Here is a 10616-nt window from a genome sequence, read left to right as displayed (position 1 = left end):
GTGTGAGGCATCACATGCTTTTATCCCCTGAGTCATCTTGTTGACCCCAGATGTTTGTGTTTTTTTTTTTTTAATGTTTTTTAAAAGTGATTTTTGTGGGGCTGGAGAGATGGCTCAGAGGTTAAGAGCACTGGCTGCTCTTCCAGAGGTCCTGAGTTCAATTCCCAGCAACCACATGGTGGTTCACAGCCATCTGTAATGAGATCTGGTGCCCTCTTCTGACCTGCAGGCATACATGGAGGCAGAAAGTTGTATACATAATAAATAAGTAAATCTTTTTTTAAAAAAGTTGATTTTTGTGTATAGGTGTTTTGTCTGCATGTGAGCCACACAGTGGGTTCTTGGAATCAAACTGCAGGCCTCTGGAAGATCATCCAATGATCTTGACCTCTAAGCCTCTCCGGACGACAGGTAGCTCTTAAAGGAAGGAGGCAAAGGTTGTCTTAGGCCAGTTCTTTGGAACAGCCTAGGCTTTGAACTTGGGGAAGTTATTGGGAAATCTGACTCAAGGCTTTCCTCGGTAGGCCTGAAGAGAGCCAGTTACAGGTGCATAGGGCTGGAAACATGGCTGGATTCATCAGGACAGGATCAGGGTTCTAGGGCCTCAGCAAGGAGGTGGTTTGCACAAGACTTGCCTCCCAGCTGGGCCAGGCCCAGGGAGTGATATCATGGTTATTTCCCTAGGTTGAGGGAGGACGGTTAGTATCTAGGATCCTATAGCTGGGTGCTTTGTTTTGGTAACTGGAATGCTCACACTCAGCATACATAATGCTGGGGCCTGTCATTCCAGATTCGAATGAAGATGCGAATGAATGAATGAAGGGGATGAGGAGATGATGTTGGGACAGCAGGAAGAGCTGTGGGCGGTACAGGTCAACTGCCCTGCCCTTTTCCTTGACCGGTGGCTCTCTGTTCCTTTCCATGTGCCACGTTCTGCCGCCCAGCAACCGTTTCAGTCTGAAGTTTTGGATATTTCCTTTCCCAGGAATGACTTAAACATCATGGGGCTTACAAGCTGTGGGAGCAAGGCGTTCTCAGCGGTCTTTCCCACCGACAGGCCCACGGTTGAGTGGTGTGCACACCAGGGGTACTAGAGGAAGGAGGGGCTGCTCCCACAGAATAGCTTCCTAACTCCCCTCACCTGTTGTTCACCCCTGTGGTTAATGGAATGTTTTTCGGGCACCCTCAGCTATTCCTCACTCCCTCCCGCCCCCAGTGCACCGTACAGTCTTTTCCAGCAATGTCTCTACACAATGGAGGGCTCTTTCAGGAAATGCTGGCTAGTCGGGGCAGTTCTGGGGCTAAAGGACAGCCTGTAGGTCAGGCTGGTTGGGCAGAGCTTTGCACGAGTCATACTTTGCAGCCTTTAGCCACCAGAGGTCTCCAGATCACCACCTCACTGTCCCGGGAAGTGATTGTTGGACTCTTTGTTTTTGTTTTCGTTTTAATATGCTAGAAGATGCACCTGATGGAATACATCTTAGAGGCCTGCCAGAGCTTGGAGTATCCTCTTTCTTTAGTTAACCCTAGGACCCAACAACAAAGCTCACGCGGCCTCTAGGCTAATCGTCTGCCTGCTAAACTCAAGACATTGGAAGAATCTATTGGCCCAGGCTGTCTGGCAGCACACACTCCAAAGTCAAGCCGGCCTCCTGAATTGTACAAGCTATCTCTGAGCCCTCCCTTAACCAGTCCCCCTTACTTCCTGAGTGGAGTCCAGGGCCCCAACCCGGGACCCTGATGTAACAGTCCTCTTCCTGCCCCAGACCCCACCTCAGTGAAGTCTCCAAATTTAGGCTACACCTCCTGGGAGCTTGGCTTCCCTTCCATTTGTACTGGGCATCCAGGTCCAAGAAGTGACGGCAGCAGAGGCCTCAGGAGCTGAAATCGCATTAAGTAAAATTAAAATAGTCTCCTAACAAGTAGTTCATTGTGGCTGGTGGGAGGTGGGGGTGTAGGGAAAGCATCCTCCGTCCTCCTGGAGCTTAAGTGCTACCATGTGCTGTTCCTTGGAAGCCAATGCTGGTGGGAGGGGAGAGTGGCGGCAGGCGGAGACACGCTCTTACTGCTGTTACCGCTCCTGAGCCTTTGATGCAGGGCCAGGCCTGACCCCAGGACAGCCGCTGGCCACTGCTAGGGGAGCAGTGGGGTGCAGCACATTCCTGGGGGCAATTTACACTCTGGCAGGAGTGGAGGAAAGTTTCTACTGTGGGGAAGGGAGGGGGGTACTGCAGTAAAGTTTGGGGGGAATGTGTTGTAAAGAGCCGGGGAGGGAGCCAAGGCACAGGGCACAGGGCAGCGTCCTCCTGCTTGTACCTGGCTCTCTTACCTGGCTTAGGTGGCGGCCTCCTCCAGGAAGCTTTGGATGGTATTCAAAGCACATTCTTACCATACAGGCTAGCCCAGGTTAGCCCAGGGAGTGCAGGGAATCAACCGTTTTTTTTTCTGATTGTTCTGGCCGGGACTGTCAGCTAAACCAGCATCTCCAAATGAGTTGGACCAGAGGAAGGACTGAGAAGAGAGCACATGCGAGCATGGACAAACATGGTCTATAACACTTGCTAACATGTAGGACAGAGTGGCTGTATGCCAGTGCTGGATAGGCAGGTCCCACTGAGCATTACGACAACCTGATCCCTAGTCCATGTCACAATGAGAAACTGAGGTACATGCTAATACATGGTAGATGCAGGATTTGACCCCAAATAATCAGAACTTGAACACTTCACTGTCTAGTACATGTCTCTTAGTGTTTGTGTTTCCTTGTGCTTGTTTGTGTTTGGACCCTTTAAAATTTTAGTTTGTATCTTACCGTGGCAAGGTTTCATGTAGCTCAGGTTGGCTCCAGGCCTCAAACTCACCATGTTGCAGGGATGACCCTGAGCTCCTGGTCCTTCTGCTGTCAGCTTTCAAGTGCTGGGATTACAGGCGTGTGCCGCCTCACTCAGTTTGAATATTTCCATTTAATAAAAATGTAACCTGGGCAGAGGTGGCGCATGTCATTAATCCCAGCACTCGGGAGGCAGAGGCAGACAGATCTCTGAGTTCAAGACCACCCCGCTCTACAGAATGAGTTCTATGACAGCCTCTGGTCTACACAGAGAAGCCCTGTCTCAAAAACAACAAACAAACAAAGAGACTAGGAAAAGGGCTGGAGAGATGGCTCAGAGGTTAAGAACACAGACTACTCTTCCAGAGGTCCTGAGTTCAATTCCCAGGAACCACATGGTGGCTCACATCATCTATAATGAGATCTGGTGCCCTCTTACATACAGGCAGAACACTGTATACATAATAAAAAATAAATCTTTAAAAAAAATAAGACTGGAGAAAATGTAGATTCAGGCCAGCAAAATAGTTCCATATGCATAGACACCTGCCACCTGCTAACCTGAGTTTGACCCCTGAAATTCACATGCTAAGAGAATCAGTTTCTGAAAGTTGTTCTCTGACCTCTACACATGCACTGTGACACACAAGAGTGTGCACATGCATGTATGTGTACAAACACAAGAAATGTAAAAGCCAGAGGACTGGAGAGATGGCTCAGTGATCCAGAGCTCTGGCTGCTCTTCCAGAGGACTTGGGTTCAATTCCCAGCACCCTCATGGCAGTCCACAACTGTAGCTCCCTTTCTAGAGAGGTTAAGCCCTTTTCTGGCTTCCACAGGCACCACATATGCCCATAGCACACATGATTTACATGCAAGCAAAATACTATGCACTAAAAAATTTAACAGAGCAGTGGTGGCAAACACTTTTAATCCAAAACTTGGGAGTCAAGGCTACACAGAGAAACTCCATCTCAAACAAAAGAAAATAAAACAAACAAACAAAAACCAGGAGTTAGGTACTGGAGTTCCCTTTCCCATGACCTGTATTGTGTGGTTTTTCAATAGTCTACAACTATAGCCTGTGAATCCAGCTCCTGGCCACCAAGAGCACCTACACACGTATAGCTTTCATTTGCAGACACACACACACACACACACACACACACAGATGAAAATAGGGGATGGAGAGATGGGTCAGTAGTTAAGAGCACTGACTACTCTTCTAGAGGACCTGGGTTCAGTTCTTAGCACCCACAGAGTGATTTACAACCATCTATAACTCTAGTCCTTAAGGAGTCTGATGCCCTCTTCTGGTCTCCTTGGGCACTGCATTCAACTGCACAGGTGTATATGCAGACAAAACACATAAAATTAAACAAACAAACAAAAATTGAACTAGGCAATAGTGGCACACACCTTTAATTCCAGCTCTTGGGAGGCAGAGGCAGGTAGATCTCCGTGAGTTCGAGGCCAGCCTGGTCTATAGAGTGAGTTCTAGGACAGGCTCCAAAGCTATACAGAGAAACCCTGTCTCAAAAACAAATTGTTGGGTGTTACTGGTAAACACCTTTGATCTCAGCATTTGGGAGTCAGAGGCAGGTGGATCTCTGTGAGTTTGGGGCCAGCCTAGTCTAAAGAATTTCAGGGCTACCCAGAGAAACCCTGCCTCAAAAAACCAAAACCAAAACAAGCAAAGCAAGTGATAAACAAGTTCCAGTTCTGTCATTTGTAGCCACTGGACTGCACATCTGGTGTGCATGCTGGGCCTTTGTGTCTTCAGGGCAAGTGGGAATGAAAACACCTACCTTGTTGTTTGAAAGGTGAAACAGAAAATACCTGGGCTTTTGGCATATACAGAGTATTCCCTAGTTGGCAGTTATAATTACTACGGGTGTCACAGGGGAAGTGTTTCACAAAGTCACTCTGGATATATATGTGTGGCAGGGTTGTGAGAGGGCAGTCTTGTGAAGATGCTATATCTGTCTATGTTGCTCATCACTGTATCCCCAAGCATAGCTTCTCAGGGCAAAGTATGTGCTCAGTAAACGTCTACTGACTGGGTGCTGACTGTACGGCCGTGGAAAAAAAGGTCCTCACAAAGGGGAGTGTGGGGATATAGGTGCACAGTATGATAGTTTAGTGGTAGAAGGTGACCTTGGTGGGTTGGAGCCAAGGGGCACCACAGAGTCTCACCATTTGCAGAGCTCATGTGGGATTTTTATTGGGGAGAGGTGCAGAGGCAGCCTCTGAGGAGAGCAGAAGGAAGGGCTTGCCTTTGATCAGGGACACAGCACATGCACATGGGGAGAGTGCTTTTCGTGGTGGCTGTGGTAGCTAGTGTTGCATCTTGGCTGCTGCTGCTGGTGTGTCCTGGTCCCCCAGAGCAGGCCAGTATAAGTGCCTCAATGCTAGCACACAGGACCGGATGCATAATTTGAGGGACTCAGTCCAAAATGCAGATGCGGAGCCAGGGAGATGCCTCAGTGGATAAGGTCCTCACATTTGCATGGGAAGCCCACATAAATCCAGATGGAGTGGTGTGGGTCTGATAGTCTGGGGTAGATGGTGGCAAACAGCAGGAGACCCTGTTTCGAGCAAGGTGGAAGGCAAGGACGGACACCAGAGTTTTCCTCGGACTTCTACACCATGGCATATGTATGGCATATGTACACTGGAGACGCATGTACACACACACACACACACACACACACACACACACACACACACACAGAGAGAGAGAGAGAGAGAGAGAGAGAGAGAGAGAGAGAAAGAGAGAGAGAGAGAGAGAGGGAATACTTTGTTCAGAAATTGTTTACTCAAGAATACGCCTCTAACCTCCACCTGTCTGTAGTACATCACCTGGCCCTTCCCCTGGAACAATTGCCAACTTGTGAGAGAGTAGAGGGCCTGCCCCAGGGAGCATGAGGAGAGAGGAAGGCTGCTCAGTGTGGGCAGGTCAGGAGAGAGCAGAAGACAGACGCAGTGGCCATGAGATCCCCGACCCCCGAAGGCCCTCCAGAGCCAGGCCTGGGAGCCTCTCTTTGCCTTCTATCCCAACTCACCCCCCACCATCACCCATGCCACTGGGTGGTCTGGGCACATGTGGTCACAGTTAGATGTTGATTGAAGCAAAATTGTTATAAGATTAGAATGGTTAAGGTAACTTTAATTTCCACAGCATTACTGGGATTTTTGAAGCTGAACCTAAGAGATCCCCTGGGGTGGAAGCTGGGAGAATGTGGTAGGTGTACAAGGGGTCTCCATTTTCCCCAACTGTGGAGAAACAGGCAACCAAAATGGCTGAAAGCAGCATGGAGGACTTCCTAGGAACCTCGGAACCAGGAGTCCGGTCCTCCAGCAGACTGCGGGAGTCTGGGGTGGGCCCTGGTGGAACAGGAATTTACCAGCACCACACCCCTTTCCCCAGACTATTTGCATGCCCCGGGCCACACATCTGTGCAAACATCCCTCCCCTCAGTTTGCCAGACAGAAGGGTGGCAGAGGAGAAAGTCTCCCTCAGGTCCTCCACAGGCTCCAACTGGAATGGCTGGGGATGGGGGGGCAGTGTTACATTGGTAAAACTGAACAAATTTAGAAGAAATGGAAGCCATGGTCACGGAAATGAGAATCCTTAACACGAACTGTTATTAAATGTTGGTGATGATAATTCCTAACATTTATTGCAATTCAGTGCCTGATTATTTTTGAACCATCACCATGCACCAGATTATTAAACCCTTCATTATTCTCTCTCTCTCTCTCTCTCTCCTTCTCTCTCTCTCTCTCTCTCTCTGAACAGCATTGATTTCTCACAGTTCTGAAGGTTGGAAGTCTGAGAGCTGAGCGCCAGAATGGTCAAGTTCTTTGTGGAGCCTTCCAGGCTCACACTTATAGACGGACTTCTTATATCCTCAGATAATGGGCAGTTTACCGTCAGGCACAGTGCTCAAGGGGAAGTCCCTTGGGAAGCCAGCTCACTTCCTTCTCATCTGCATGACCACCGAGTGAGTCAGTTAGCTCCCTGCACCTCAGTTTTTCCATCTGCCAAGTGGAGACATTAATACCACTGACCTCATAGGTTGCTGTTAAGGATTAAGTTGAGTTAATACAGGCAAAGTGCTCACAGAGTGTCATAGCCATTAGGACTATTCCCATACTATCCTCCTTTATAGAGGAGAAATTTGAGCTTTGAGAAATGAGGTCACTGGCCCACAGTCACAGAGAGGAGGAACTGGACTACAAACTAAGTCTGCTTGATCCGTCATCCTGCTCCCGAGCCAGGAGACCCATGCCAGCTCAGGTGCTGCCAGGGGCCACATAGGAAGGTTATACACCTGATCTGGTTTCATTTAACCACCCATCCCATCCGATACCTCTGCTCGGACCTAGAACAGTTTGTGAATCCCCACTGGTCAGCCTATAACTCTTAAGAAAAAAAAAACAACTTAAAAAGTTATTTGTGTGTGTATGTATATATGTCTGTATATGTATGTGTGTATGTTTATGTGTGTATATGTATGTCTATATGTGTCTCTGTGTGTATGTCTTCATGTATATGTATATCTGTGTGTGTATGTCTGCATGTGTATGTATATCTTTGTGTGTGACTGTGTATGTATATCTGCATGTGTGTGTATGTCTCTCTGTGTGTTTGTGACTGTGTGTATGTCTCTCTGTGTGCATGTGTGTGTGTATCCGTGTGTTTATATCTGCATGTGTGTGTATGTCTGTGTGTCTGTCTGTCTCTGTGGAGATCAGAGGCTTGGCTTTCTCCTTCCTTGTTTTGAGGCAGACGCTCTTTTTTCTGCCATACATTGTACTCTGTGTTAGCTGGTCCAGGAGCTTCCAGGTGACTCCCCTGTCTCTGTCTGCCACCTCATAGTGCTAGGGTCACAGATGCATGCCACCACAATTGGCTTTTTTTTTCTTTAAAAGTCAAATAATTTGCTAGGCGGTGATGGTGCACACCTTTAATCCCAGCACTTGGGAGGCAAAGGAAGGCAGATCTCTGTGAGTCTGAGGCCAACCTGGTCTACAAGAGCTAGTTCCAGGGCTCCAAACCAACAGAGAAACCCCATCTCGAAAAACCAAACCAAAACAGAAGTAAAATAGTTTATTAGTACATAGAACCCTGCAGCAAAAGAAGAAAAAGAAGAAGAAGAAGAAGAAGAAGAAGAAGAAGAGAGAAAGAAAGAAAGGAAGGAAGGAAGGAAGGAAGGAAGGAAGAAAGAAAGAAAGAAAGAAAGAAAGAAAGAAAGAAAGAAAGAGGAAATTGCTTTCTGACCAGCCCTGGGAAGGAGCAGAGGCAGTGCCTGTGTCCTGGCTGTCTTCCCAGGGTGCACTTCTGATTTGCAGCCCAGCAGTGTGGCCCCCATTCTCACAGCTGCAGAGGAAGGCCTGGGTCACAGGTACCATCGCCCTTTCATTTCAGACACTGTAATAAAACTCAACAAGCAGGCGTGCACTCTCAGGGCTGTCTCAAAGCTCCCTCTTCCCGCAAGAGCAGTGAGGAAGGGAAGGCACCTTTTGTCCCACACTCCTGGTTTGTGGTGGAAGCTTGAGGTGCAAAAAGAGGCGCAAATAGCAAATAGTTCAGCTCACACTAGGAGACCATTGATCTTGAGGACCTCCTTGTCTCCAAGTCCTTTGCTGCTGCCTGTGTCTGTAGCCTCAAGAACTGTCTCTTCTTCCTCTAGCACTTGGCTTTTCCTCCCCTTTCTCCTCCAGAAAGGCTATCGCTGCCTGCTACTTTCTCCCGACCTCATGAGCCGGACGCCCCAGGTACACCAACTTTCTGGTAGGCGTCAGCTCCACAACCTTGAGGGCAGCAGGGACCATCACACACTTTTCTTGTCATAAGGCAGAGGGATGCCGTACAATGCCCTGAAGCATTCCAGGGCAGCCAGGTCTCGCTTGGTCTCCTGCGGAAGCATGCCTCATAGTGCACCAAAAGATGCGGCTCAAGGCTCAGAAGTAGTAAGGGCCTCGAGAGGGGCTGGCGTTTATCTGCTTTCAGAGAGAGGCCAGGTACTTTAACTTGCTTCTGTAGAAATTTCCAGACGTGCTGATGCCCTCTCAGTGCCCAGCCACCACCATTCTGCTCAGTAGTATGTGCATAACCACAGTGGTGGCCAGGTGACTGTGCCTCTGCCATCTTGGGCAGCTGTGTGGTGAAAGTTTTGTTTTTTCCTTAAACGTGGTTTCCGGACTCAAACTTGAGCTGTCAATCTTGCATAGGAAGCCTTCTTCTTCTTTTTTTTTCTGAACTCACTGACCTATCTTTCCAGGCCTAGCTTCTGATTCTTGTAGCTAAGGATATTAAGGTTCAGAGCAAGCCATGGAGCAGGTTGCCAGAGGCAGAACTTGACCCACAGATGCCCAGACACCACCAGAGGGAGACAAAGGTGGAACCCTCTAGCTGTGAGCTGGGCAGTCTGGTCAGGAGCCTGGCCTAGCCTGGCCCAGGGGTGAGCCTGGCGGCAGTTCAGAGTCTCTGGATCACCCAGGACATTTCGGTTCTTTTGGTTCTAATAAATAAAAGGCAAATGAGTGTCTGGTGGACAAGGAGGGCACAGCCTCATGAGGTCAGGGTGAGGCTGCTCAGCCTCTGGGCAGCAGGCTAGATGCTGGGCAGCTGGAGCCCAAAGGGATGAGGGGCTTTTTAAGCTTAGTGAGTTCTAAGGATACAGAGTCTGGTCAAGGTCAAGGCCCAAACGCTACAGTCATTCCCAGGCTGGTTGCAGAGTACTGGGCGAGGCAGGAGAAAGGGCCCACCAGGAGCGGCGGGTGGCACTGAGTCAGGTCTGAGGGGCTTGGGGGACATGGAGGGTTTTTTGGGGGGGAGACTCAGGGTTGACATCCCAGTCAGGGGGGTGGCATCTGTAGTTAAGTGAGGATGCTTGCATGAAGTCCTATGGGAGCCTCCTTCCCAGCAGCTTGTCCCTTATCTGTCCATGTCATTTGCACACTGATCACGTGGACCTACATGGATCTCAGCAGTCCGTGAAAGAGAAAAACTGAGGCATGAGAAGTGATTGGTCCGTGGTACACAGCGATGTGGTGGCCCTTGGATCTGAGCCCAGACAGGCTAGCTCCAGAGTCCGTGGTATCATTGTCCATCCCTGCTCTTCAGCTCTGGTCCCTTTCTGAGGGCTCAGCCCCCATCTCAATCTCAGCTTGGTTTCCACACCAGCTGTCCGGCCATCCAGGCCTCCTCCCCTTCCTCAAACAAGGCTCCAGTTTGACTCCCCCCTGGCTGGCTCAGGCCAGGAAGCAAGACCAAAGACCTCCCTGGTAGCCCCCCAATTTGAAGGGTGGGACAGAGCAGGCCCAGGCTTGGGAGTGGGTGGGGGTGAGAGGCCCTGCCGAATAGTGGTGGGGCTGCTGTGTACCTTGGCAGGGGGACAGCAAAGTGGGAGGCCCTTGGAGGGCAGACGGGAGGGGGATGGGGTGACTGACAGCTTTGGGCTCCCTGTTCCTTTTGTTGTCCTGTGAATCCCTCAGCTCCTTCCAGCTTGGAAGAGACACAGGGACCCTCACCCCAACCTCTCCCTGCCTCAGTTCATCTAAGCCCCTCCATTGCATTCTTTGCTTCCATCTCTTCACCTGGGGTGCCTCTTGGACCTCTGCAGCCTGGCTATCAACGGTGCTCCGGACTCCAACCACCTGCCCATGGCTGGAAGGGACACTTTTCTGTGAGAAGACCGGGCCCTGTGAGCCACTCTGGCTTCTAGAAAACACTGGCTTTATGACGGCTGCTCTCTGGCTCCTGCTTTCCCGCCTC

Source organism: Myodes glareolus, chromosome 3, assembly GCF_982192425.1.
Source record: "Myodes glareolus chromosome 3, mMyoGla1.1, whole genome shotgun sequence".
Classification (NCBI taxonomy): domain Eukaryota; kingdom Metazoa; phylum Chordata; class Mammalia; order Rodentia; family Cricetidae; genus Myodes; species Myodes glareolus.
The sequence above is the reverse complement of the archived record's forward strand: the minus strand, read 5'-3'. Positions refer to the sequence as shown.